Source organism: Myotis myotis, unplaced genomic scaffold, assembly GCF_014108235.1.
Source record: "Myotis myotis isolate mMyoMyo1 unplaced genomic scaffold, mMyoMyo1.p scaffold_m19_p_1, whole genome shotgun sequence".
Lineage (NCBI taxonomy): Eukaryota > Metazoa > Chordata > Mammalia > Chiroptera > Vespertilionidae > Myotis > Myotis myotis.
Genome location: NW_023416313.1, coordinates 46,277,415 through 46,301,966, shown reverse-complemented (window position 1 = coordinate 46,301,966; position 24,552 = coordinate 46,277,415). Strand labels below are relative to the sequence as shown.

General features: G+C 38.8%; 1 protein-coding gene across 1 annotated transcript in view; it reads left to right on the top strand.

The window, feature by feature from the left end:
- Positions 1–24,552, top strand: part of ADAMTS3 (ADAM metallopeptidase with thrombospondin type 1 motif 3) — a 217,969-nt gene that overhangs the window by 25,364 nt on the left and 168,053 nt on the right. The gene's annotated exons all lie outside the window — the stretch shown is intronic.

The following is a 24,552-nucleotide window of genomic DNA, read 5'->3' as shown; positions in this document are numbered from 1 at the left end:
AGCTGAAAGTTTTGGGATGACTAGGAAATACGGAAAACAGAACAGAAGAAAAACATTTGATAAATTCTAAGACATATTGAATATGAACTGCCAACAGGATGTGCAGATAGAGATGTTTAACAGACAGCCAGGAGTTGTGGGAACTCTGGAGAGATACAGGGCCAGAGAGAGGAATTTGAAGATATGGGCATAAGGGAGGTAACTGAAGCTGGGGCAGTGGATAGAGCTGAGGATGTTCAGATGGGAACAGCTGAAGTGTAGAGTCTTGGAGCATATGTATTTATGTTTGTTTGTTTGTTTATTTATTTATACAATTTTAGGTTCACAGAAAATTTGAGCAGAAGGTACAGATTCCCCAAGTACACTTTGCCCCCTACATATGCCTAAGATACTTATATTTAGGGAGCGAGAAGAATAGGAACCAGAGGCAGAGGCAGAAAGAAGTAGCCAACAAAAGGAAAGTAAACACAAGAGTTTATAGAGAGCAAAGGATTTAAAGTTTAGGGTCAAGTTTAAATTGGTAAAATAATTAAATTACACAATCCTTTTTGTTTGAAGTGGTCTTGTTAACTAAAATTATGTCAAAGTAGCCCTATCCAGGTAACTAGCTGGCTAGAGCATTGTTCTCATACACCAAGGTTGGGGGCTCGATCCCTCATCAGGGCACATACATGAATCAACCAATGCATAAATAAGTAGAACAACAATTGATCTCTTTCTCTCAAAAAAAAAAAAATCAATAAGTAAAATTTAAATGTATGCCAAAATAGTATTCCTAAGAAGAAATTCCTATAGAATCTACTTAGTATAGAATCTATTCAGTATTGGTATCTTGAAATTATATTTGTTCATGGTTGAATCATATAGATGACATTTCAAAGTTTATTTCTTAAAATAAAAAATATTCCTCCTAATTCTTCTGTTTCTCAGTTCAGAAAATCACATCAATACTATTTGACTCATCTTCCCCATGTTAAATATGATCATACTGTTGTTTTCTATAGTTGCCTTGAAATATATCTTAGGAAAGTAAAATAAAAATGACTTCGCTTTTCTGTCCAAGAGTTATTTGTGGGCGATTTTAACTACTAATTTGTTTTAACTGCCTGCCCTCACCCTTTAGTCTGTTTATCAGCTGCTTCAGAACCATGACTATTTTTTTAAAAATATATTTTATTGATTTTTTACAGAGAGGAAGGGAGAGAGATAGAGAGCCAGAAACATTGATGAGAGAGAAACATCGATCAGCCACCTCCTGCACACCCCCTACTGGGGATGTGCCCGCAACCCAGGTACATGCCCTTGACCGGAATCGAACCCAGGACCCTTCAGTCCTCAGGCCGACGCTCTATCCACTGAGCCAAACCGGTTTTGGCCAGAACCATGAATATTAATGAGTCATTGCTGAGGTACAGATTAAAAGCTAACATCCCAAATTCATAGTAGGAGTAGTAGAGAGGACATTTGGAGGGGGTTGTAGTATGCCTATATAGGTAGACTTCCATATTTCTCTTTATAGAGTTACTAGAAGCCCAATGCATGAAATTCGTGCACAGGTAGGTTAGCTAGGCCTGGCCAGTGATCAGGGCTGATCAGATTCCTTGCCGCCCCATCTCCCCGCCACCTCCTTCCCTTGCCGCCCACCTGTGCACTGCCACCGTGCAGTTCCCTCTCCTCCCCCCCCACACACCCTACTCCTTCTGCCCCTCGCTCCATCAGCACCCCATCACCACTACTGGTCACACGCCATGTTCCGTGCTGCCCCTGGTGGTCAGCACACGTCATAGCGAGCGATTGAACTCCTGGTCTCCTGGTCAAACTCCCAAGAGGACACTATGCATATTAGCCTTTTATATATACAGACTAGAGGCCTGGTGCACAAAAATTTGTGAACTTGGGGGAAGGGGGGGGTCCCTCAGCCCGGCCTGTGCCCTCTCGCAGTCTGGGACCCCTCAGGAGATAATGACCTGCTGGCTTAGGCCTACTCCCTGGTGGCAGAGGGCAGGCCTAATCCCTAGGTGCAGCCCCTGGTTGGGCTCAGAGCAGGGCTGATTGGGGAGTTGGGGCACCTTCCCCTGTCATGCACAGAGCAGGGCGGATTGGGAGGTTGCAATGCCACCCTCAGTCACGCTCAGGGTAGGGTCGATTGGGGGGTTGGGGCACCGCCCCCTGTCACACTCAAGGCAGGGTCGATGGGGAAGTTGTGGTGCCACCCCCTATCAGGCACAGAGCAGGGCTGATCAGGGGGTTGGGGCACCTTCCCCTGTCACGAACAGAGCAGGGCGGATAGGGAGGTTGTGGCCCCGCCCCTTGTCACACACAGAGCCGCAGGGCAATCAGGGGGTTTGGGCACTGCCCCTGTCACACTGATCCTGGTGCCTGGAGGCCTCGCGGCTCTGCTGATCCTGGTGCTGGGAGGCATATTACCCTTTTAGTATATAGAATAGAGGCCTGGTGCATGGGTGGGGGCTGGCTGGTTTGCCCTGAAGAGTGTCCTGGATCAGGGTGGGGGTCCCCACTGGGGTGCCTGGCCAGTCTGGGTGAGGGGCTGAGGGCTGTTTTCAGGCTGACAGGTGACTGAAGCTCCCAACTGCTCCTTTTTTTCTTTTTTTGTTTTTTTATTCTGGGCCAGCTTTAGCTCTGGCTCCAGCTCTGAGGCCTCTGCTGCTGAAAGCAGGCATCTGGTTTGTTTAGGTTCTATAATCGAAACAACGTATAACTCCAGCTCTGAGATCCCGGGCTCGCTGAAAGCTGGTTTCTGGGGTTTTGTTTAGCTTCTATATTTGTTACAATGTTTCTTAAACTGCAGGCTCAGAGGCCGGCAAGGCAGGCGGGGAACATTGCTTTCCTCTGTCACTGAAGCAAGCAAGCCTCATGTTAGCTTCAAGCTGCCTGGCTGCTGGCCGCCATATTGGCTGGCAGTTAATTTGCCTATCTCGCTGATTAGCCAATGGGAAGGGTAGCGGTCGTACGCCAATTACCATGTTTCTTTTTTATTAGATAGGATGCATATTTTATAATGTGCATGTGCTTATTTATTTCAGTTTGTAGATGTACTTTTTGAATTGATATTATTATTATGCATGGTGAGTGATATTGTGCATTTCCATGGTATTGTGTTTGTTATTTGCATACACTCAAAGGTAAATATTACATGCTTAATGTGAATAGGGGCATATATGATTTAAAAAATTCAGCATAAATGCAGGAGCATTTATTTATTACCCATGTAGATTGGCAGTAAAGTTTTTAATAAGCAAGTCAAAAGAGATGGGCACATTTATCTCTGTATTGGACAGCAATAATAAGAGACATCAAGCCCTTAGGTGCTGGGGTCCAACCCCAGCAGGTCCAGGGGTTCCTAAAGGTGTGGATGGAGTCAGCGAAGAAGGAATGACATGGAGACAGTGTTCAGTTGATCAGCAGCCTAGCCAGGATCTCCAGCGAAGTTCTGGTTAGGATCTCCAGCCAGGTTCTGTGTCCATGTTCTCTTGCTAGGTTCTCCAGGTTCCCCAGCCAGGTTCAGTTACCAGATTCTGTAGCCATGTTCCCTCACTAGGTTCTCCAGCCAGGTTCTGTCCAGGTTCTCCAGCCAGGTTCAGTCACCAGGTTCTAGTCAGGTTCTCTTGCCATGTTCTATCCAGGTTCTGTAGCCAGGTTCTGTCTCTAGGTTCTTCAGCCAGGTTCTCTCTCTAGGTTCTGTCTCTAGGTTCTGTGGCAAGTTTCTGTCCAGGATCTCTTGACATGTTCTCTCCAGCGAAGTTCTTCTGTCTCTAGGTTCTGTGGAGGTTCTGTGTCTATGTTCTGTGTCTAGGTTCTGTGTCTTGCTGTCTTGTTACATCTGTATTTATACCAGTTGATTCCAATCCTATCAATCTCTATTCCAAAGGTTAGGGCGTTTCTTATCTCCATTCCAGGGAGTAAAGATTATGTAGCTTAAGCATGATTGTTCGTAGTTAAAGTGATTAATTACCCGCCTGGCACTTAGTTGAGGGGTTTTATTCCCTCCCTAACTTCAGGGGAAAATCCCTACCTGGGGAAACAACCTTTCTCAGAGAGGTGACCTTGGTTAAAACACATAGTGCCAAGAAGGTGAGCAAACATATTAAGAACAGTATGCCATATATGCCAGGTCCCTTGAAACAGCAAGGATGGACCGGCTCCCGGCACTTAGGTAGGGAACCAGCTAAGTGCCTATGGAGAATTTCATGTTAGGATAGAAGGATGAATGTAAAAGTGGCTCTTGACTTTCCATCAATCTGAAAGGATATCATGGATGAAGTGGTGGGATTTTTTTAGTGGTTTAAATGCTTATTGAGAACAGTGCCCTACAAATAGTGGACCAAAATGTGGTTTGTTCTCAAAATATCCCAACCTCACCAGTTGGGTATTTTAGTTGTCAAGAGAAATAGTGTTGGCTAACATGAGGAGAAATGGAATATGCTTGACGTGTTTTGGGTGACTCACAGAAATTGAGGGAAAAGCTAAACAGCCAAGCTTTAAGACAACAGGAACCAAGACAGCAAGAACTCTGTCAAAATCCATTTTCTGGCCCTAACAGGTTTGGCTTAGTGGATAGAGCATTGGCCTGTGGACTGAAGGGCCCCAGGTTTGATTCTGGTCAAGGGCATGTACCTTGGTTGCAGGCACATCTCCAATAGGTGTGCAGGAGGCAGCTGATCGATGTTTCTCTTTCATCAATGTTTCTAACTCTCTATCTCTCTTCCTTCCTCTCTGTAAAAAATCAGTAAAATATATTTTTAAAAAATCCATTTTCTGGGAGATTGGAATGGCTAGGTTCCAACCATCGCATTCTGAAGATTCAAATCCCCAGGAATGAGATTCCAATTAGGTCATCTTGGATTGGGTCACTCCTCAAAAGATGGCATGCGAAGGGCTGTGGTCCTAAAGAAGAGTGAGGTGCAATTAATACAAGAAGAGAAAAGAGGTGCTGGACACCAGAGACCTGCCATAGACACTTATGGTGCTTCATACTTCTTTTCAAAAAAAGTTTTAAAGAATGGGCTTGAGTGGTCTCTGAAACTAAGTCTAGATTTGTATACACTTACATATGCAAATAGACATCCCACTCGTACATTTTTTATACACTGCTTTGGGATGATCTCTGCCACTTTTTCCCTTTACTCACCACTCTTGTGGTTGACTTACCGAGTGACACACGACAAGCTGCCTTTTTCCCCCTCAAAGAGAAAACTTAAAGAAGTCCAAAAAGGCCCCCAGGACACATTATTATAGAGGGTAATATATGACAAGTACTGAGGTCAACTTAATATGGAAAGTCATTTTTGGGTTGATAATGAAGGTGGTTTATTTTTTTAGGCAAAGAACTGTGTTCCCATATCATTTGGCTAGAGTGGAATTTACATAAACTTTCGTGAATATTCTTTTTTTTTTCATACATCAAAATGACAGAACCTTTTTATTTTTTTAAAATTAAATCTTTATTGTTCAGATTATTACAGTTGTTGCTCTTTTTTCCACCCATAGCTCCCCTCCACCCGGTTACCATCCCACCTTCTGTCCTTACCTCCCACCCCCCACTGTCCTCCTCCATAGGTGTACAATTTTTGTCCAGTCTCTTCCCACACCCCTCACACCCCTTCCCCCCACCCCCCGAGAATAGTCAGTACACTCCCTTTCTATGCCCCTGATTCTATTATATTCACCAGTTTATTCTGTTCATCAGATTATTTATTCACTTGATTTTTAGATTCACTTGTTGATAGATGTATATTTGTTGTTCATAATTTGTATCTTTACCTTTTTCTTCTTCTTCCTCTTCTTAAAGGACACCTTTCAGCATTTCATATAATACTGGTTTGGTGGTGATGAACTCCTTTAGCTTTTTCTTATCTGTGAAGCTCTTTATCTGACCTTCAATTCTGAATGATAGCTTTGCTGGATAAAGTAATCTTGGTTGTAGGTTCTTGGTATTCATCACTTTGAATATTTCTTGCCACTCCCTTCTGGCCTGCAAAGTTTCTGTTGAGAAATCAGCTGACAGTTGTATGGGTACTCCCTTGTAGGTAACTGAGTTTCTTTCTCTTGCTGCTTTTAAGATTCTCTCTTTGTCTTTTGCTCTTGGCATTTTAATTATGATGTGTCTTGGTGTGGTCCTCTTTGGATTCCTCTTGTTTGGGGTTCTCTGCGCTTCCTGGACTTGTAAGTCTATTTCTTCCTCCAGGTAGGGGAAGTTTTCTGTCATTATTTCTTCAAATAGGTTTTCAATATCTTGCTCTCTCTCTTCTTCTGGCACCCCCATAATTCAGATGTTGGTATGCTTGAAGTTGTCCCAGAGGCTCCTTACACTATCTTCATATTTTTGGATTCTTTTTTCTTTTTGCTTTTCTGGTTGGGTGTTTTTTGCTTCTTCATATTTCAAATCTTTGACTTGATTCTTGCGATCGTCTAGTCTGCTGTTGGAACTCTGTATAATATTCTTTATTTCAGTCAATGTATGCTTAATTGCTAGTTGGTCCTTTTTCATAACCTCGAGGGTCTCACTAGATTTCTTGAGGGTCTCACTAAATTTATCGGCGGTTTCTAGAAAATTCTTGAAAAACCTTATAAGTGTGTTTTTGAACTCTAAATCCAGTAGTTTACTTTCTTCCATTTCTGTCATTTGTGACCTGTTTCTTTGTCTCCACATTTTTTATGCTTCCCTGTGTTGATAGAGTGGCTTTCTGGGCTAGGTGTTCTATAAGTCCCAGTGGCTCAGCCTCCCCAATTACCTGAGGTGGACACTCTTGGTGCACCCCTTTGTGGGCTTTGTGCATAGTCTTATTGTAGTTAAGCCTTGATTGTTGTAGGTATCACTGGGAGGAATTGACCTCCAGGCCAATTGGCTGTGAGAATCAGCTGTGTCTGCAGTGGGAGAACTTCTGTGCTGGAGACACCCTTCTGGGGCAAGACTTGCTTCAGTGGGGCTTTGGTGCTCACTGTGTCTGCCCCCTGAGTGTGTCCCTTATGGATCTGAGAATTTGTAATCTGGATGGTCCCACCCTGACCACTGGGTACCCTGGCTCTTTGATCTCTAAGGAGGTGCTAATTTAACTTCTGCCTGAGGCTACCCAGCAGGAGCTGTGGAGAGATCTGCAGATTCCTCTTCTTTGTTTGGGGTTTGGAGGTTCCCAGATGAGGGCCAGCTGTGAAGCAATGCAAGCTGCTGTGGGGCCTTGGGCCTTCTTTTGGATGTTCTGTGTCTGTCTGACCCAGCTGCAGTTTGTTAGGTAATTTTCAGATTGCAAAGGGCTAGGCCTTTCATATGCAAAAGCCTCTGCACACAGCTTGGGTGGGATGGGGTCTCAGGGGATCAACAGGGCGGAACAAACAGCTATGGCTGATCCTCAGTCCTGCCCTATGAGGCCCAGGGTCTCAATGTCCCAGGGTAATCACTGCAAGCACCTCTGAGAGAAAGCCGCCTTGAGTTCCGCCCGCTGCCAGACAGTCCAGTTTCTCCCCGTATGTGTCTGGGTCCCCAGAAACTTGCCCGGAACTGGAGTTCAGGGCCGTCGGGAGCTTGTGTCTCCCTCCCGATTGAAAAAGACAACCATGTCCTCAGTTGCCAGCCCTCTCCACGTGCGCCTCCATACCTCTTCACTTATTTCCGCACCTCCTCTGAGTCTCAGTGTGCTTTTTTCTTTCCTTCTAGTTGTAGAATTTCCACTCAGCCAGCCTTCCTGTGGTTCTGGATGATGTCCGTTTTGTCTTTTAGTTGTATTTTTGAAGTGGTTGTGGGCGGCAGCAATTTCCGGTGTTTACCTATGCTGCCATCTTGGCTTCTCTCATGAATATTCTTATCTGCTGGTAGGAGGAGGTTCTCCTGCCGAAATAAGCTTTTCCTTCTGGTGTGCTGTTTGGCTTCTGGTTCAGAACTTCATTTACTACGTTAAAAACATGTACAGTGCTGTCAACAGAAATTCAGAGCTTGCATGTACTTTTTTCCCCCTGAAAACAAAGTTTTGTTTTGTTTTGTTTTAGCTTTTCTAGTAAACACCCTTTTATTACATCTATTTTTCTCAAAATAAGATGGTTTGATTTGTGATGTTATTTTTAAAACATTAACCATGACTGGTGCTAACACTGTCAGTGATACTGTGGGAAAGATTTTAATTGTCAAAGGCATCGTGGATCACATAAACCAGCTTCCTCTGCCACTGAGCAGTGTTGGTGGTGGTGGGCTGGACCAGCTAAGCTCCCTCAGGGTGGTAGCCGTGGTGACCCTGGGAATGGCAGGCACTTTCTATATGTCCTTTGTGTGGCAGGGGTGCTTATGAGGATTATCATCCAACAGGAAATAAGCGTTCTACAGACTGAAGGTTGGGAGGGACCAGGCTGATGCTAACTGCCTTGATGAGCTTGAAGAAAGGTGAGATTTGAATGCCACGGTCATGATAATCCACAAGATGGAGTCATTTTACACTGATAAAACATTTCCCAAATGAACACATGGGTGAACAATGCTGCTTTCAGCAAGATAAAGCCCAAAGTAAGAACATTTGGTTTATTACATTGAAAAAATATGGCTAGAAAACCACACAAAAGCTACTGCTTTGATGATCACTTTGTCATTCCAGATTTCATTAGCTCATTTTGCCAGGACTATAGGTTGAAAATTTGCTCTGTAAGATTAAATATGCCTCTTTTTTCCTTACGCCATGTTTTCAGGAGATACAACTGGATCTTTGGAAAAATCTAATGAATTTTTGTTTACGAAATTATAACTCATTTCAAAATATTAAATGATAGAAATGAAAAAAAAAGTGTCACAGCATAACAAGTGGCACATAGTAGGTGCATAGTATGTTTGTAGATGAACAAGATTGGTTACACAGGAAAAGTAAAACAGAAATTGTGCTATATTGAAATAATGTGCTAATTTGTCTCCATGCAAAATATTTGCTGTTTAATAGGTCTGCTTTGTACTTCCATCTTTTTTCTTTTTACCATGTTGAAATATATGTTCCAAGAAATAGTCCTTTCCTCAAATTATAGAGCTCTTAATATCTTGATTGATGGTGTATATAATAGTTATATGGGTTATTGTGGGATTATTTATTTTTGCTCTAGGCATTTAAGAAATAATTGCACTGAAATGAGTAGATGAGATTGGATGCTTTTTTAGTTAGTTTTTTGGAATTGTTACTGTTGAATCATGTGTTTTAATCTTGACTGTATTTCTACAAAATATTTTAAAGCAGTTTGACCAATAATTTCCCTTCTCTTTTCCCTTTTATAACAAAAGGTAGTGAATGTCACCTGCATTCTTTCTAGACATGCAGATAGTAATGTGTAAAGTGTAAGCTTATTAATAATGTGAACAGAGCCTTTTCAGAGAGAGAGAGAGAGAGAGAGAGAGAGAGAGAGAGAGAGAGAGAGAGAGAGAAAGGAAGGAAGGAAGGAAGGAAGGAAGGAAGGAAGGAAGGAAGGAAGGAAGGAAGGAAGGAAGAAAGAAAGAAAGAAAGAAAGAAAGAAAGAAAGAAAGAAAGAAAGAAAGAAAGAAAGAAAGAAAGAAAGAAAGAGAAACATCAATGATGAGAAAGAATAATTGATCGGCTGCCTTCTGACTGGTAATTGAACTGTTGCTACTCAATCACTGAGCCATGCTGACCAGGACAATCTTTCAGTATCTTTCAAAATTTTTTTTTTCATTTATAAAATAAAAGTGGTGAGTATAGATGTGATCTTCTCTAAAATAAGTTCTTAAATTCGGGTAAGGATGAGTGCAGTTTTAATTAAATCCAGTCAACAGAAATTGATACCTTATTGAGCATTTATTATTTATAAGGCTCTGTTTTGTCCTACCTTTTATTTATTCATTTATTTTTTTCATTTTTATTGAATTTATTGGGGTGACACTGGTTAACAAAATTATATAGGTTTCAGGTGCACAATTCTACAACATATCTGTACACTGCATTGTGTGATCACCACCCCAAGTCAAGCCTCTGTCCAATCACCATTTATCACCCTGGCAATCATCAATCACACTATTGTCTGTTTCCATAAGTCTATCTCCTTCCCTTCCCTTCCCTTCCCTTCCCTTCCCTTCCCTTCCCTTCCCTTTCTCTTTCTCTTTCTCTTTCTCTTTCTCTTTCTCTTTCTCTTTCTCTTTCTCTTTCTCTTTCTCTTTCTCTTTCTCTTTCTCTTTCTCTTTCTCTTTCTCTTTCTCTTTCTCTTTCTCTTTCTCTTTCTTTTCCCTCAATCCCACCTTTTAAAACTTACGATACTAGAGGAGGAATAAGAAAGTGATAGAGCATATGAGACATGAAGAACATCAGAGAGTGGGGATGGAAGTCTTCCATCCAAGCTGGCACACCAGCTGTTCTCAGTAGTACGTTGATCATAGAATGCCTAGATTCTTCCCTTAAATTATGAACAGGACACTCTTGATTCTTAAACTCTTTATTCCATCTGGTAATTCAGTCTGTTTTGGAGAATAAATATTTTTCTCCTACTTTTGGTTCAACTTTTTGGTATCAGAAATCCATCTATTTGAAAATTTGATTTTACTAGCTTGTGGTACTCTTGATACACTCTAAAAAATACATGTCCTGCTAAGCTGGTGTAGCTCAGTGGCTGAGCATTCATCTATGAACCAGTAGGTCACAGTTCGATTCCCAGTCAGGGCACATGCCCAGGTTATGGGCTTGATCCCCAGCGGCGGGTGTGCAGGAGGCAGATGATCAGTGATTCTCTCTCATCATTGATGTTTCTATCTCTTTCCCTCTCTCTTCCTCTCTGAAATCAATAAAACATATATATTAAAAAAGTACACATTCCAAGCCTTGAATTTATTAATGTTGGAGGGCTCTTGACTCAAAGTTGATGGACATTAGATCGTCAGTTGTCTTTGTCAAATAGACATAGAACCTGTGGTTCAAAACCTTTTATTTGCAAGTGGGAACCAGAAAGGCCTCTCTGTACTGGACTAAGCAGAGGTATAAGTAAATTGTATGACTATCAAAATTACCATAATGATGAAATAATCTTCTTATCTCGTATTTCTTATTTATATATAAAGTAGAAATAATATTTTCTATAGAGGTTTTCCAGTCAGGCTTAAACAAAGATAACATGTAAATCTTACTTCACACAGTGTTTTCATGAAGGTAGATACGTAGTTGTTATTTCTGTTAAAAGTTTAGAAGACATTAAAGAGTATAAATATGGTTAGGATCAGCAAACATATCTCAGGAGAGAAGAAAATAAATTATAGGTTGGGAATTAAAGTAACTTAATGGAACATTGGAAAGAAAACTGGTAGAAAGATGTTTCTTGAATGATTTTATTAGAACACAAAATATAAAACTTGGGAACTTTTGTATTAGAATATATATGTTTGATTTATTATCTATTTTTAATGATATCTCAACTTTTAAAAAAGAAGATCAAACCTAAAATTACTGCTGAAACCGGTTTGGCTCAGTGGATAGAGCGTCGGCCTGCGGACTGAAAGGTCCCAGGTTCGATTCCGGTCAAGGGCATGTACCTGGGTTGCGGGCACATCCCCAGTAAAATTACTACTTGACAATTAAACTCTAGTCTGAACTTATAAAATGTTTTAGCTTAAGCTGATTGTGAATGAATCAGCATGGCTAACACATCTGTAGTGGTTGTAGAAATGAAGTAACAGGGCTGGAATAAAAATGTGCAAGAGCAGTATGTTGGACTATGTGGGAAAAATGTGAAGATTGAATTTCTTTAAACTACAGATCTTGTTCCCCAGTTTTAGTGCTTGTTGTCATGAAAATAATTACAAGCCCACATGCCTGAGGCCTAATGAAAACCTGGTGGCTGCAGAAATAATCGGAAGTATAACATGCTACATTCTCTTTCTAACCCATTTCATCTAACTTAACGTTTCAACAGTGTTTTAAAAAAACTTTGAGTATACCAAACTCATGCAGATGCTCAGCTTTTAAATTTTTTTTTGTCATGTGGCAAACAAAAGAAGAAGTAATTGAAAGGGACTGGCATTTGTAATCTAACATTTTTCAAGCTAAAGAGAAATTTTAGGGCCTTATTCTTTTAGAAATCTATTTCCAAGATTGATCTATACTGCCTTGTTACTTGAGTATCTTTTAGGTGTCCACCTTTAATCTAGGCTATAGTGATAGAAGATAGCAACAACCCTCACCACCACTCTTTGCACACTCTCTGCCAGGCTGTCTATCTTCATTATGGGGGTGCTTCCTAGTTTTCCCAGTGTGGATTTGCTGTGAGTAGCTGGGGGTGAGGGGGGTGTCCATTCCATTTCTGCTGAGGTGAGCATAGAAATTCAAGGGAATGGAATTTTCCAAGCTTCGTCTCTTGTTTGCTGTAGGAATGTAGAGCAGACACAATGACTCAAATGTAACTCCATATGTGCCTTAATGAGATTCAGACCCACTCATCCTCCTTTTGTTGTTGTTTTTTGTTGTTGTTGTTCTCCTTTAAGCCTGCTCTATTCAGGGTATATTCTTTATTTTTTTAAAAAAAAATATATATTTTTTATTGATTTCAGAGAGGAAGGGAGAGGGAGAGAAACATCAATGATGAGAGAGAATAATTGATCAGTTACCTCCCACACGCCCCCTGCTGGGGATCAAGCCCACACCCCCAGCATGTGCCCTTACTAGGAATTGAACCATGACCTCCTGGTTCATAGGTAGACTCAACCACTGAGCCACACTGCCTGGGTTACTCAGGGTGTATTCTGGTATGACATAGATGGTTCTGAGTTTTGAAAAGATAATGGTAATTGTTTGTTTAATGAATGCTATTGAAAAATTATCTATATTTTAAAAACAGGAGGCCAAGAGCTTCCAGGACATTACTCAAAGAATTTCAGAGAGAAACTAGGATAGTAACCTTATATGTAACATGCACTATACTTTAGTGTTAGGTTTTTAAAGGTTCATCATTTCTTTGCTTTTCCACACATTTCTGTAATTCTAATGTGTTTAAGGGAGAGGACCCTTGGGTTGGGGTAGATTGAATGAGGAAGAGGAGAAAGAGCCAAGGTTATTTTGGAATAGGCATGTGGCAAATAAATGCTATCTTGAGATTTGGGTACTCCTTGTTTTTGGAGGTACCAAAAACTGTTATTCGAATTGTTCTATCCCCTCGCAGTGAGATGTATAGGAGAGGCCACGTAAACCTCTCTGAGAACCACTGTTTGCAACAGATTTGTTCTCCACCTGACGCCAGGGTAGACAAAGTGTGTTACACGTCTACCTTGGAGACAAATAAGGTCTTTGCTTCCTGGATTCATTGTTAAGGAACTGTTATTCTTCTGGGAAGAAGAGAAATAAGAGAAGGAGGGGCTTGCCATAAACAGAAATGAAGCTAAAACATGTATTTTAAGATTAATCCCTGATACTGCTCTAACCAAGACCAGAACATTTAGTTTAGCTATAGAATTTTTAATGATAGTCATCAAGGTATAATTCAGATACATTGAAATTTACCAATTTTAGGTGACCTATTTGGTCACTTCTGACAAATGTGTGGTTCTGTAGCCATCACTGCAATCATGATCTAGCAAAGTTCCCTCCTAGGCCTTTGTAGTTGGTCCTCTTCCTCCATGACCTTCTAAAACCGCTGATCAGCTCTCTTTCATTGGGATTTTGTTTCTTCTAGGATTTTATACAAATGAAGTCACATAATAGGTGTTTTCTATTTTCACATAGTATGTATGTTTATGTGGCTTCCTTCAGCTACCATAGTGCTTTTAAGATACAGCCATGTTATCAATGCTGAATCCATAATTGTCTATGTTTATTGTGTAATACTATTCCACTATATGGATACACCATAATTTGTTTAGCCATTCACCACTTAAAAGACATTTGGATTCTTTTTAATTTATTGGCTAATACAAATAAAGCTGCTATGAATATTAAGGTACAAGTCTTTGTGTGGACAGGCTTTTGTTTCATTTATGTAAATATTTAGGAGTAGAATTGCCCGATCATGTAATAAGTATATGTTTAAACTTTACAATAAACTGCCAGGCTACTTTATGAACTGATTTCATTTTTCATTGCTCATAGCAAGGTGAGAGAGTTCTAGTTCCTCTATATCCTTGCCTATATGAGCTAATGTCAATTTTCTTAATTTTAGCTATTGGTATGAGTATGTAAGGGTATCTCATTTATTTATTTTCATTTTTGTAATGACTGGTGCTGTTGAGGATTTTTTTATGTGTGTTTATGTAATTCATATATCTTTTTTTGTGATATGACTCTGCAAATATTTTGCTGACTTTAAAAGACAGGTTGTCTTCCTGAGTTTAAGAATTCTTTATATTTTTGGATATAACCATGTGTTTTCTTCCATCAATGGCTATTTTCATTTTCTTAGTTTTCTTAAGAGAAAATGTTTTTCATTTTGTAGTCTAATTTATTGATATTTTCTTTTATATTCATATTCTTTGTGTCCATTTAAAAAATTCTTGACAAACTCAAAATGCTTTGTTTCCTAGACATTATGTAGTTTCAATGTTTATATTTAGTCTAATCTACTTGGGCAGACTATTTCCACTTCATTCTTTTTCAAAATTGTCTTTGCCATCTTAGTTATTTTGCCTTTCTGTATAAATGTTAGCATAATCTTATCGATCTATGAAAAATCTTTCTTGGATTTTCATAGAAATTGTCTTAAACTTGTATACAAATTTGGGGAGAATTGACATCTTTACTATGTTAAACTTTCAATCCATGTTCACAGTATATCTTTCCATTTATTTACCTCTTCTTTGATTTCTGTCATTAGTATTGTGTAGTTTTCAGCATGTAAGTCCTGTACATGTGTTTTTAGATTTAGATCGCTTATTTCATTTTCCCCCCTGAGTGGTTATAAGGGTATTGTGCTTTATAATTTTAGTGTTGACATGTTCATTGCTTATATGAAATTATAATTGATTTATTGCATGCTTATTTCATATAATGCTACCTTGCTAGACTTACTTAATCTATGAAAGTTATTTTTTGTTGGTGGTGGTAGTGGGATTTTTTATTTGTTTGTTTGTTTTTTGGGGGGATAGATTCCTTGGAATTTTCTACATAGAAAACCATATCCTTTGGAATTAGAGTTTTCTTTCTTTCCAATCGGCATGTCTTTTATGTCCTCTCTTTGTACTACATTAAATAAGGGGTTGTGAGAACAGACATCTTTGCCTTGTTCCCTACTCTTAGGAGGAAAGCTTTGAGTCTTTCACCATTAAGTATAATGTTACCTATAGGTTTTTTGAAGATGCTTTTTATCAAGTTGAGGAAGTCCCCCCCCTATTTCTATTTTTCTGAACATTTTTTTTCTCATAAATGGGTGTTAAATTTTGTCAAATTATTCTCGTGTGATTCTTCTTGTAATTCTATCAGTTTTTGTGTAACTTATTCAGCTCTGTTATTTGATACATATCCATAAGATCGCTATCTCTTCTTGGTGGATTGATGACTTTATTATTATATAATAACTTTTTCTGTCTCTGGTAATTTTCTTTGCTCTGAGGTCTACTTTTTTCTGATTTTAATATAACTACTCCTGGTTTCCTTTGAGTGATGTTTATGTGATATATCTTTCTCCACCATTTTACAGTGGGGCCTTGACTTATGAGTTTAATTCGTTCCGAGACCGAGCTCGTTAAGGAGCTTGTTAAGGAGCTCATTAACTCAAATTACTCTGTCAACTCAATGCAAAAAATCAGTGGACAGACAACTGGTATCTCAAAAAACTCGTTAGTCGGGACATTCGTAAGTCAAGGCCCCACTGTACTTTCAATTTGCTTATATTTGAAGTGACTTTTTAGACAGCTTGCAGTCAGGGTATAGTTTGGTCATGTAGGAAGAGGGAAGGATGCTTCATTACTTCTGGGCGGTGGGGTGGGAGTTTGGCTTCCCCTGCAGTGTCCATTGTTGACTCTGGGGACTGGTTACTAACTTCTGGGATGAAAGTTCCAGCCTCCCACATGGCTTTCTCTCACATATCAGTTGGAATGTTGGGGTGAGTCATTGTAGTGTTAAGAGAGAGGAAGTCTAGGATCCTTAGTTGGCTTGTGCTGGTGTGGGTGATGGTGGGACCACAGTGTTTTCCCCTCTGGTGTTTGGCTGGACTAGGGCTGTTATTGCCTACTGTTTTCTATCTTTTGAGGCTGGCCCTCTCCTGGTCCTTTGACTGAAGAGAACAGTCTTTTGTTTTTTGTTTGTGCCTGTTATTTCGGACTTTGCCCACTTTTTCCACTTCAAGTCTGGAATATATGAGGCAAAAAGAAAACCCAGCATGTCATCATGGATTCTGAGGTCTCTAGTCAGTCTCTCTTCTCCCCATCATTAGAATTTTATGTTTCTTGTGTATGTAATGTGTAGGATATTCAGTTGTACTTAGTGCAAAGAATCCCTAGATGGAGTAGAAGTACGTTTCCCCTATATTCCTGGAGATGGAGCCCAGAGTCTGCATTTTAACATCTCTGGGATCTATTGCTACAGATTCACATGTTGAATAGTGAGGCTCTATGTAGTTAGTTACAATTCTTGTTAATACTGGCATTTCATTCCTACTAGAAGTTCAGAAATAGACTATCAAGTTACCTTTGTTGCAGATTACAGGTTTTGTTTTGCTGTACCTTATGCTAATTTTAGATGAATTTCTCCCTTACTCATATTCATGATCATCATATATTACAATTAAGTTTGAGACACCTTTGATCAATATCTTAACACAAAACAAATCATTAGCAAAGGTTTTCCCAGGCACTTAAATCATTCCATAGCTGTCAACTTGAGTTATTTATGAAGAATTACTTTAACTCTTCATCTTGCCCATCTTCTGTATGGAATCTCCAGTAATTATTCTCATGTGCTATCACAGCTCTGATTTTTTTTTCTTTCTGTTTTACATCTGGGACTCACTGCAAAATAAAAGAAGCAACACTTTCTTTGAATATTATCAAATTTTAATACCTTGTTTTCAAATACATATTGGGAAAAAAAACCAAGATGACATTGTTAGATTCTTACCTTTAAAGGAATTTATAACATGAACTGGTAGGTTAATTAGCCTATCTCAGTGAAAACAGTAAGAAAACAAACTGCTTGACATGGATGCAAAAACTTATGAGTAACTTTTATGTTCAAAAGTACTGTTTATGTGTCCTTAATATACAGCATAAATCTACATTGATTTGCTTTGCATGTTGTTAAAAGATATTTCACCAGGGATCTTTCTGTATTTGGCATATATTCTGCAGTAGCATAGAATAACATTTTATTTTCAGAAGAAATATGATCAGTATGTAGTTTGTTTTTTTATAGGCTTCATTTCTCCTATAGGGCATGAAACCTTGGCCTTGAAAAATAAGAGAAGCAGTGGAACTGAGAATGTAAATGTCAGATTATTTACAAAAGCATTATTATTCCTTCTATTTGTCATTTACACTGTCAAGCCCCATTTCTTTTTTTCCTGTAACAGGATTTCCAGATGTGAATTAATATCACTTTCAGGAACTCAGTTCTCATTTCTAGGTATTCCTTGTATTTATCTTAGGAATTTTGAGTATCTGTTTATTGTTGCTTAGTTTTTGACATTCCATCTTCAAACTGACGGAGAAGTGCTCTCTACTGATAACCTTTTCCAGTGGGTGGATCTTGTTTTCTCTAAGGCAGTGATTCTCACACTTTTTGATCTTGGACCTTCCTCATATATGGAAAGTTGTTGAAGACCTCAAAAGAGATTTTGTTTATATAAGTTAAGTCAATCTACATTTCCCATAATAGAAATTAAAGCTGAGAAAATGTTAAAAATTGATTTATTTAAAATAATAATATACCCATTCTATGTTAACATAAGTAACATAAAGATAGCTGTGTGTTTTCAAAAATTAAATTTTGTAAGGATGGTATTGGTTTTCATTTTGCCAACCTTTTAAATATCTGGCTGAATAGAAGACTGCGAGGTTTTCATATCTGCATTTTCATTTTAATATGCTATTTTGACTTAAGTCTATGAAGAAAATTTGGTTTTAATAAACATATGCAGTTGGAAAAGAAAGGAGTATTTTAATAGCCTTTTCAGCTAATTGAGGGTATTCTTTTTTCCTATACTAAAACTCAATAAATGGCAGCATTTTGAAGGTTAGTTGCAATGTGGAATCTGAAACCATATCAAATATTTTTGTACTCTGTTACATTAAAATCTATGTTGCACTTTCAGGGGCTCATTTAGCCAAGTATGATTTTGTAATTTCATGTATTGGTCACTTGGAAAATATTGGTTCACTGAATTATGAGATATTACAATGAAACATTTGTTAATATATTCATAGATGGTATTAGAAAGTGTTTTCATGGCAGGCTGACAAGCTCATAGTGGAAGATACAAATACTCCAAAATTCTAATTTTTGCCTGTAAGCTTGAATTTTATCATTGGCAGCAAATCCCGTCACTTGTTTTCCTTGAAGAGGCAGGCTCACTTTATTCATTTTCAGGATGTTTGCCAAATACTCAAGTTTTAATAACCATAATTTATGTTAGTTGTTATTTCAATTAAAATGGTGTTCCCTGAAAAAAATTGCACTAGTGACCTTCCTTGAAATATCCCTTATAATTTGGTATGTAGGGGAAGTGTGATATGCTTGATGCTTGTGCACTTCCCATTCCTGTCAGACTATTAAAAATGTTGGACTTCAGCCTGGCTGGTTTTGCTCAGTGAATAGAATATCAGCCTGTGAACTGAAGGGTCTCAGGTTTGATTCTGGTCCGGCTCGATCCCCAGTGGGAGATGTGCAGGAGGCAGCTAATCAGTGGTTTCCTCTGATCACTGATGTTTCTGTCTCTCTCTCCCTCTCCCTTTCTCTCTGAAATCAATAAAAATATATTTTTTAAAAATATCTAGCATTTATTATAAAAAAGTTGTACTTTAAAGATGTAATAAAATTGTTACTGTTTTATAAGCACATTAAGTTCAACTAGCTTTTAAAAATTATTATTACTGTAGGTATGTAGAGGTGTAGAATATCATGACTCCTCATACAGTTGGGTGCCACTGCCTTGATCAGCGGTTCTCAACCTGTGGGTCGCAACTCCTTTGGTGGTCGAACGACCCTTTCACAGGGGTCGCCTAAGACCATCCTGCATATCAGATATTTACATGACAATTCATAACAGTAGCAACATTACAGTTATGAAGTAGCAGCGAAAATAATTTTATGGTTGGGTCACAACATGAGGAACTGTATTTAAAGGGCCAGAAGGTTGAGAACCACTGGCCTAGATTCCTGCTAAGGTTCCACTCACCCATTGCTTTTGCACCATCAGTGCAGATATCAACACAGTGGAAAAGGAAAGAACCTCTGCATATTAAAATGAGATTTGACCTTGTAGAACCCCTTTAAGACAATGGGTTTCAGAATTTCCAGAGGTTCATGGACCAAACTTTGAGAACCACTGCTCTATGTAAGTCATGGATATATAGGACAATGGATGTAGTTTTTAAAAATGCTTACTGCTATGTAATTTTTTTTTTGGGGGGGGGCTTTGAAATTTAAAGGAATTTATAAAAAATAGTTTTGGTAATCCTCATTGTACCCCTGAGATGTAGGTGGCAGCCTCATTTTAGAGATGTGAAGTGGACCCTCAGTTAAACAACTAACCTGAGATTAAATCACTGCTATGGGTTGGAGTTGGAATTCAACCATCTCTTCTCATTATAATATGGTGGCTACATATCAGTATTCTTGAGCCTCTTGGACTACAGTGTACAGTGGTTGTCTGTCTTCTAAGCATATTTCTAAATACACATGCACACGCTTCAGGCTTACTTTTTACCTTTCTGGAAAAACAAACACAATTTTTTATTTATTCTTCCACTAGAGGGGGCAAGAGTGCTAATTTATTAAGTGGATAATGATTGATGAGCAGGGTTTAAATTATAGATTGGGAGTTGGATTTATAATTATATGTATTGACTGTAGGAAATTGTATATGGAAAATTCTGAACAATTATCTAATGATTATTCCTGATAAGAAAGAAGCTGGGCTATCATCTTATTGAAAACCGGGAGACTGCTTTCTGCCCTCTATAGGAACATTAAAGGTGTGACTGGCAGTTGAAGGGAGGGGTCATGTAATATGAATGTCAAAATAAACAGTGAACCAAGTCAGGAAGATTCAGAGTCTCATCTCAAGTTTTTTTCTTCATTTGTTTGCTTTAATACACGTATTACTTTAACATTATTCATTTAATTTTGTTATGATCTGTTTTATGCAGTGGTATATGAAAGAAATAATATGATTTTCCTGAGACATTATTTAAGCCTTAAAGGAAAGTATTACACAACTCTTTGTAGTTGGATAATGCATTTATTAGTCATTATTTCTTATTCTAGATCCATCATTTAAATATGTCTAGGTATGGAGAAATTCCCTTAAAATATCTAGTTTCTCTCATATAATTGCCATCTGGATAATTTCTAGTAAAATGATGAAGTATTAAAAAAACCTAAACTGTGAAATAATGCATAACATTTGGTTCTAATGTGTTTATATTTGAAAATAATTTTTTCCTATGGTCATTAAGATTTCTTGTTCCTATAAATTTAGGATGTGAAAAAAATTAAAAATCCTATCAGCATCATAATCATGATAATTGTGGAACTTTGCCACCCAGGTTCTTACTCTGTATATTGTGTAATTTTGTTGTTGAATTTATAAATGCAAGATTCAAAATAATTTATCACTTCACTATTTTTAGATATAATGAAGACTTTGCTTGAGCTCTGCATAAAGAGACTTATTTCACACTCTGAAAATCTTTGTAGGATTATTAAATAATATATCTTTACATGATTCTGATTTTGAAAAGGTATGGTCATTGGAACAAGATAGACCAGAGTTCATAACATTCATTTCTCTGATACCACAGGCCATATGATGTTGACTCTCCTATGTAATTGGACTGCAGAGTTGCTGTGAAGTGGTAGGTGTTGAGCATATAAAGATGAGTTGCAAGTTACGCTGTCTTCAAGGATAGCAGTCTAACTGGGGCACTACACATGCAAGCAAACAATCCCAATGAGGTGTAGTGATCACATGATGCAAATTCGTTAGCATGACATCACCTCAAAGTGATACCAACTTAGCCTGGGGCACATTCTGTGGAGATGCTTCAGAGGAGGCAAGACTTGAACTTAAGGGAGAAGGAGGTCTAGAATTTGGGGAGCTGGAGGAAGGAACATATTTTAGGCAGGGAAGTAACATGGGACAATTCATGGTGGAATAGGACATTACGGCTCTTTGAAGTTGTAAGAGTATAGAGTAAAGATGGGATACCGTAGAGGAGTAAGGTGGACATCTGTAATGGGCTGATAATAATGTATCTTGAGTACATATCAACAAGTTTAGATCTCATTTAAACAATAGGAAGCTGTTTGTAACCTTTTAATAACGAGTGATATGGTCTTGCATTTTAGGAGACTTACGGGAACAGCACTAGGGAGAAGTCAAAAGGTGTTGGAATAGATTCAATGAGAAGTGGCGAGCCCTGAGATGAGACCGGAGTATTAACACTTGAGGTGCTAATCAGCAGATTCCCTAAAGTATAGGGTTAACAGGAGAGAATGAAATCAAGAGGGTTTTAGGAGTTCGAATCTGCCAATTTGGCAATTAGACATTGGTCTTGAAGCAGCTGATGGACCCTAGGATGACTCTTAGTTTTAAGGTATGGGTGACTATATGGAAAATGGAGGAGAGGAGCAAGTATTTTTGTTGTTGTTGTTGTTTTTGAGGGGGGCTTTGAGCTGAAGACAGAATAAAATGTGAACTTGAAGTAATTTTTGAGTACTTTTCCATGTGCCAGGGATAGAGTACATTTTTTTTAGCAAGTGAGGAAGCAGCGCAGAGAGGTTACATATCTGATCTACAGTCACACAGCTGGCAGTGGTGGAACTTGGCATTGAATCCAGCTCTCTCTAAAGTACAACCTTTTCCCATTCTATTACTTTCGGAATCATTGCATACAGCTATAGTTGAAGCGATGGGTGTAAATGGAAGTGCCCATGAAGAGTATATGGACAGAGAAGATATGATGGCCAAGGAGAGAGCTTGGGCAGATAGCATTAGATTAAATGGAACCCATAGAAGATGCAACCAGTGAGGTAGGATGCTAACTAGAAAAGACATTGCATTCAAGATAAAAACTTTAGAACCATCCTTCAAGGCCCTCATTCTCTCTCACCCCTACATTCTGTTAACCAGCAAAATTCTGTTGGCTTTGTCTTCAGAATATACTCCAATTGTGACCATTTGTACAAGCCATTCACATCTCCTTGTGTCCTAACAGAATTCCCTGAATCTATCCTGTTCCCCTACCATCTTTTCTCACTCAGCGGTCAGACCAACTCTTCCATATTGTAGATCGGATTGTCATTTCTCGCTCTGGGCTACCCTGTGGTCTTCCTTGTCATTAAGATAATCCAAACTATTATGGCTCTGCCACAGGCTACCATTCTAACCTTTCCATCATCATCCTCCCCCAGGCCACATCGCCAGCTACAGCCCAGGCACGATGACTTTCTGGACCTTTGCACTGACTATTTCCTGCTTGGAACAATTTCTCTCCAGGTCTCTGTCACTTGTTTAGAGACTTTCCCTAACCAACCTGTTTGAAATAGCACCTTCCATCATACCATTCTACCTCTTCATTTTCTTTTTCTAAGTTTTCATTACTTGGCATATTACGATGGTTTTTTTGCTTTGTTTTCAATTGCACCTGAAATTTCTGGCCCATGCCCAAGATTGATGAAGTAAAGATTTTGCCTTTTTTTTTAAAAATTTATTCCTGTAGCCCCAGGATCTAAAATATAGTAAATGCTCAACATATATTTGAATGAATAAATGCAGCCAGATTGGCTTTTGAAAATAAGTAAATCATATCATATCCCCTGTTTAACCCTCCTACCCCGCCCAGTTAGTCTCCCATTGCTGTGGAAATTAAATCCACACTCCTTTCCATGGTTGACAAGGACTTCCATGATCTGGGCCTTGGCTGAGACTGACCCCTAGTCTTGCCACTCCGCCCTGGTTGACTACATTCCAACCACATTGGCCTTCTAGTTCTTCCTGGAACTTGCTAAGCTTATTTCTTCCTCTGCCAGCTACTCTTCCTACTGCTTGGCTTCTTTTGATCCTTCAGATCTTTGCTCATTGCTTCTGCAGAAAAGCCTCCCCAGGCTACCCTCTCTTAAAACAGTTCTCCCAATACTTGCCCCGTTCCCCCAAATCTTCCTGGGACTCCGGCTAATATTTATCATCACAGTTGTCACTGAGCAACATTGTTCATTTATTTACTTATTTATATTCTCTTTCCCAACTTGGGTTGTAAACTCTATGAGGTAGGGGGCTTTTTCTGTCTTATTTACCATCAGATTCCCAGCGTCAGGAAGTGCTTGATACATCTTAGAAGCCAGTATTTAGAGGATGGATGAATGAAATACATTTGCTATTCTTCTGAGGGTGACTGATTGTTACTGTGAATACTTGAATACTCTGTTAGTGACACACAGTTTAAATAAATGCCTAAAACTTCTAGGATAAAAGTTATGCAGTTTGAACATTAAGTAATGAGACTACCTTTTCAAACTGGCTCATGGAATTCCAGTACATTACTTTATAGAGATTCTTTTTGCACATTCTTGAGAACCCAAACCACTCAAAGTTTCAGAATGTTGTAATTTTTATTATTAGTTGCTGCCAAAACTGACTGAATTAGATTGCTAGTTCCTCAAGGATAGTGAGTGCCATATTCTCTACACCTAGTACTTAATCCAGAGTTCAGCACAGAGGAGATATTTAATGAATGTTTGTGAATGGTGGTTTAATTTTTTTTTTACATTTAAACATTTAGAATTTTCTCTAAAATATTTTCATTTTTTTTAAAGTTTTATTTTTCAGTTACAATTTCCATCCCATATTATTCTATATTAGTTTCAGGTGTACAGCATAGTGGCTGTACATGCTTTACAAAGTGTTTCCCCCAATAGTTCAAGTATCCATCTGGCACCATAACCTAGTTATGAAAATATTATTGACTATATTCCCTATGCTGCACTTTACATCTCTGTGACTGTTTTGGGACTACTAGTTTATAATTTGAGATGAATATATCCAGTTTTTGTAGATTTCAAAACTGAGCCTTCCCCCTGCCCCACCATCTCCAAGAAACTTAACCTTTAAGTAATGTTTATTTACTGACAAACTGTAGAATAGGAATGAGGGAGTGATACCCCTTACTAAATTGAAATCCTGTCCACCAGGCTGGAAGAACGGGGGGAACCTATAATCATTGATTCACCTACTGTAACTCCCTATGTGGCTGAGGTTGGGTGGAGGCCGGGAAAGGCTCTGTGGCCCAGCATCCTCCTTCATTCTTGTTTTCTTTTTGATAAAACAGCCAGTGTTTAGTGTGGCTCCAAAAGTTTTGGTTTGGGGATTAAAAAAGGAGCAGCAGGTAGCTGTGACGCAGGTTTTGCAGTCACTGAGCTGCACACACCTTAAGCC